Source organism: Tenrec ecaudatus, unplaced genomic scaffold (assembly GCF_050624435.1).
Source record: "Tenrec ecaudatus isolate mTenEca1 unplaced genomic scaffold, mTenEca1.hap1 Scaffold_548, whole genome shotgun sequence".
NCBI lineage: Eukaryota > Metazoa > Chordata > Mammalia > Afrosoricida > Tenrecidae > Tenrec > Tenrec ecaudatus.
In genome coordinates this window covers 1,756,893-1,762,892 of record NW_027459459.1, presented here as the reverse complement: position 1 = coordinate 1,762,892, position 6,000 = coordinate 1,756,893, and positions in this window count along the sequence as shown.

The following is a 6,000-nucleotide window of genomic DNA, read 5'->3' as shown; positions in this document are numbered from 1 at the left end:
TATCTCTGTACAGTTTGTCTGTGACCAACTGCAGCCTTATTTCTATCTAGCTGTTTCAGAATAGAGAACAGTCAGAACACATAAATCAGATGAATGATCAAAAATAAAAGCCTCGATTCCAAATTCATATCCTCTCTTCCATTGGAGGGAAGATTGAAATTAGAATATTTATCAGAACAGGAAGCACAGGGTGAAAGGAAGATGACAACTAGGAAACACTGCAGAATTTGTGCTTCTCCCTGTCGCCCCTCCTTAGCCATTGGAGAGCTGCTGGTATGAACTAACAAAGTAGGGACCCAAAGCCCTGGAGTCATGGTATCTTCTTGGAGAATTCTACGTGATCAAGAGCTGACATATTACCTGGTGATAGAGATGATTATTTGGGGAATTATGAAATTTTCTATAGAGTGTCTATGTTACTCGCCTACTTTCCAGTCACTCTGCAGTTGCACGCTTGTGTATTTTGTATTTTCAATGAGATAGGACAAGCTATTGAAAAGGGAAACCGGGCAAGAGTGAAAGGTAACAATAGAATATAGATACCCTCTGTACACTGGTACAGATAGGAACATGGAAACAAGGAATCCAAGGTGGATGATCCATTCAGGTCCAGTGGTGAGAGTGGCGATACCAGGAGGATGGAGGGAGGGTGGAGTGGAAAGAGCGAACTGATTACAAGGATCTACATATAACCTCCTCCTTGGGGGATTGACAACAGAAAAGTGGGTGAAGGGACATTTTGGACAGTATAAGATATGACAAAATAATAATTTATAAGTTATCAAGGGTTCATAAGGGAGGGGGTAGTGGGGAGGGAGGGGCAAAAATGAGGAGCTGATGCCAGGGGCTTAAGTGAAGTGCAAATGCTTTGAGATTGATAATGGAAATGAATGTGCAAATGTGCTTTACACAATTGATGTATGGATTGTGATGAGTTGTAATATAATGATTAAAAAAAAGAATATATGCAGATATCTTGAAAATTTTTCCACTGAGACAAAGCTACTGTCATGTAATTATTATGGACTGCTCCCCTCAAAAAATACTGGATACGCACATCAATACACACTAAGCTCATAGGATATACTGACAAAAGAGCACAATATATTCAGTATCATAATAGCATGTCCTTTTTGCTGATTGGGAAAATGTACTTAGGTTCCAATTTTCTTATAAGTTGACTGAACTTCAGTGCATTTCAATGTTAAACTGTTAGGATACTAGGACTTACATACCAGGCTTTGAGATGTTTTTCACATTTTAGATTTTTAAAGATTTTTTTCACATTTGCAGATCTTGGAAGGCCGACTAGCTGAACATGATGACCACTAGCATTCTCTCAGCTGTGGGACTGGCCTCCATGACTTGTCATACTTTTGTTCCCGCATCTTTTCAGGAGAGACCAGTCCCTGGAGAAGGACATGGTGCTTGGTGAGGGAGAGAGAGGCAAAGAAGAGAAAGGCCTTCGCCAACATGGATCGACACAGGGGCTGTCGCAATGGCTCCAACGTGGGAACATGTGAGGATGGTGCAGGACAGGGCAGTGTGTCGCGCTGTTACATAGAGGGCTTTAGGGGCTGGAATGGACACGAAGCCACCTAACAACAACATAGAAAAGGTTGCACTTTATGCTAAGATTTCACAGCATGGCCAACTAGCTATGGCATAAAGTCGCATGAGCTGTCACGGTCACTCCACAATTCTGCTACAACAGTGTAACCTAGTGTCGATCCAATAAGCCTTTCAAAATCTCATCCACAGCAGTGCATCGGGTGCCGGGTTTTAAAGCCTTCCCATTCCTTCATGATGAACCAAAACCAAATGGACTGCGGTCAAGTACATTTTAACTCATTTTGACCATAAAACGGAGTGGAACTGCTCGCTAGTGTTTCCAAGTCTGTAAATCTTCACGGGCCCACGCAGCCTCCTTGGCCTCCCTTGATGGGCCTGGAATGCTGGAGCCACAGAGGGTCTGGCCAGCGGCATCGATTAAACCAGTGAACCACTAGGGCCTCTTTCACACAACATGTTCATGATAAAACACTGCATTTATTCAGCAACCACGATTCTGAGGCAATTTCCAAAAAGATTTGGCCACATTGGCTCATTTAGTCCTCTTGTCACTCACTTTTAAGCAGATGTTGCTCCCAATGGGATAGAGCTGAAGTCACCAACATTACTCACAATTTCAGTATTGCTCAAATGAAAACTTGTTGAACCAGGTCAGCATGCAGGTCCATGTGTGTACAACTAAATGCCTGGCAATTACATTTCTGTTCATATGCCCAGAGCTTTTTATTCTGTCAGTCATCAGTTACAGAGATGATCTGGATCTTCTGTGTAGTACAAAGAGGAGACGAAGAAAACAATCTATTCAATTCAGATAACTGGAACGCATTGTCCTGGAAAAGCCAGGACCCTCAGACAATACTGCTTACCTCAGGGCCGTACAACTGGCTCTTGCATATAAGAAATTATTAGATTGATTGAGCAAATAAAAAACCATTGAGCAAATCAGAACAAAACCAGACCAATGTGTTCTGAGAGGGCACACCATTCCAAAACCAACAGTTCAACCCTGGACACATGAGGTGGCTATGAGTTGAAAACACTCCACAGTAAATAACAAGAACAAAAGCACAAGGCCAAATGATAATAACTCGTATGAGAAATGCAACAGAGGTGGAGCCTAAGCATTAACACATACATATTTACATTTCGTGAGCTAGTGTAGGGAGAAATAAAATGATCACTTTAGGAAACACTAGCCAGAGAACCCTGGCATGATAAGGAAATTCTAACAACATGGGAAGGTTCTGTGATGAATTTGCAAATGCTCAGTTCGATTTCCGTTTCTCAAACATACAGGCTAAGGAGTCAAAGAGCACCTAGGTCTTCAGGGGCCGGAGAGGGAAGCTCCATGGTCAGCCACTAAATGAAAAGCTCGTTAGCAATAAGCATTCATGGAACTTCCCACACTGGAAAATAAGTGGAGCATGAAGAAGCACCAGCAAGAAAGTAAAACAAAAGAGGCAATAGTTAAAAGAAATGCAAATGAGGACGTTCAGGTTTATGACCAATATGTGAAGAGCTCTAAGTCACCATTCCAGTCTCAGAGATAAAAGCTGACCATGTTGAAGTCAGAGTACGGAGGTCACAGGGCATGTTTTTCTTTCTGGTGTACATTTTTTTAAAAAATTACTGTCATTGAGTCAATTCTGACTCAAAGCAACCCCACAGAGCAGAGTAGAACAGGGCCTGTGCGTTTCTGAAACTGCAACTCTTTAAGGGAGTAGAAAGCCTCATCTTCTACTGTGGACCAGTGAGCGGTTTTGAATGGCTGAACATGTGGGTACCAACCCAACGCATAGCACACTACATCACCATGGGTGCACAGTGTTGTAATAAATTGGAGAAAACTAGATGGTAACTAACAACAAGAAAAGCATCCTTTTAAATGCCTCTAATTAATTACTCTAGTTAGGACCCAGAGCAAACATCTGTCCTCAATACAGAGGGGCGGTGAAAACAGGTACTCTCTCAGCTGATTTCATTGTGAAATCATTCTGTGTACCTGCCTATGGGGCCCTTTTGTTTACAAGTGGTTTTCCTTATCTGCCCTTAGTAGTCTAATCAATTGCATTCATTGAAAACAGTGATTTGAAGGATGTGATGGGATTAACTAATGGGTAGTCCAAAAGAGTTTGTTCCTAGAGGAGAAAATACCAGACCACAGGGTATTAGGAAGAAATGTACTTGCTATGTTTTAAGGATAGTCAAAGCCCAGGTTGAACAAATACATTTTTATAAGGATAAAGGAAGTCAGAAAGGTGTGTCGTTGGGATTTCAATGAAGAAATGCAAAAAGATTGAAATCAATAAAAAAGTAGCATGTTCCAAAATTTCATACCATTGTGTGCTCACTTTCCCTATAAGATCACTAAAGACAAATGGGGGATGAACAACAGAAAAGTGGGTGAAGGGAGACATCGGACACAGTGGATGGATGTATGGATAGTGATAAGAGTTGTCTGAGCCCAACGTAAATGATTAAAAAAAATAGCATGTTCCAAAAAACTCTCCTCCACTAATATATCAGTTCCCAAAACTGTCAACAAAAAATATTTTATTTTTTGCACTTCACAAGAGTCCACAAAAAATGTGAATCAAATTGCATTAGGCTCAAATAGCTAATAAGGGGTCAAGAACAAGGGTTGGCATTGTCCGCACATAACTCCCTGCCACCACATCTGGTCCAACTCACAGCAGAGCTATCACAGAGCAGAACTCCCTGTAGGACTCCCACGCCTGCACATCTTTAGTGGAGCAGGCAGACTCATCTTCTCTGCACATTTCTGGTGAGTGTGCACAGCTGCCCTTGCAGTCAGCAGCCCAATATTTAACCCACTGGACAAAAGGAATCCTTTGTTCACGTGTCCCACATACAATAAAGTATCATTACAGGAACTCATGAAAGACCTACAGAAAAAGAAAAGCAGCTCCAGAAAGGCCCACCAATTTGTAAGGGAAGCTAATTCCTGACACATCAGGCTACACAGGGCTCTGCCTGTAAGCACTCACACTTCAAGATGCAGGTCCCTAAATGGAGTCCCTGAGTAGTGTGAGCAACAGAGTGCTCAGCTACCAAACAAATGATTAGAGACTGAAGGCAACCTTAGAAGAAATCAACTTCTGAAGTTAGCCAATGAAAATCTTACGGAGCATAGTTTTACTCTGAAACCACATACAGTCACCATATGGAACCCAATGGTAGGCAAAATGATTGATATTTAACAAGTATTACTTAATTGAGATACAAGGAGCTCATTGGTAGCCAATCCTTCATGCCATGAATGCACAAGGGGTTTTTGAAAAAGGCCATGGGAAAATGGAATAAAAATAATGGAATTTTTCCATTTGGAAGCTACTGCATATCTTTTCCTAATAGATTATGCTAAACAGTGCAAAATTATGCTAAATAGAATAATGTCATAAATCTTTTTTAATTCCTCAAATATTGTACATCTTAAAAGTATTTAGGATCCCTGTTCATCTTCCATGATAATTCAGAAAGAATACTAAGCTATTTACATATAGCATCTCTCTTAAAGATCTATTAAAGCTGATATTAATTTTATTCTCTATCTATGGTAAAGAGACCAGTTAGGTTACCGTATATATGTACGATACACATAAAAACTTGAGAGCTGAAAATTTACAGAATGACTTTATTTTTCTGGGTCCTGCAAATTTTACAAATTCAACTGTGTGGTTTTTCATGTTATAGTTAGAAACTCAATCTCCTTGTAGTTTTGAATTTTCCTTCTTTGATAGATTGCCAGGTTTCATAGGTTCTGGCATGTGTGTACATACACACATGTGTGTCTTGCTTAGTTTTTTATGTCCCTGAGCATGATAATGGTTACCATGGATAGGTGTTCATGGAAAGGCTGGAAGTGTGTGTCTACTCAGTCTCCAGGGAAGAAAGCCTGGGTGATGCACTTGAGAAACCAGTCACTGAAACCCCTCGGCAACATCCCTGCACTCTGACTCACATAGAGTCTCCAGGAGTTGGTGTGGGTTTGATGGCAGATGCTTGATTTGGTTCATTCCTTTGGGGGAAAAATGAATTCTGGTATCATTTGCTACTCTGCAGGCTGGCAGTTCAACCTCACCAGCACATCTGCAAAAGGAAAATGAGGCTGGTTGCTTCTGTATAGATTTTGTTATCAGATACCTATGCAGGAACACTATGAGTCAGAATTGACTGTGTGGCAGTGAGTTTGTTTTGGGGGGTGGGACAAAGTTTCTAGGTGGCACAAACAGCTTGCACTAGACTGTTCCCCTGAGACTTGATGGGGGTAAACAGCCCGCATTACTGTGGAAGAACAGGAGATCTGCTTCCACAAACATGATGCTCCAGAAAAACTATGGAACAGTTCTGCTCTATAACACATGACATAGCCATGAGATGGAACTAACTCCATGACACCTAACCAAA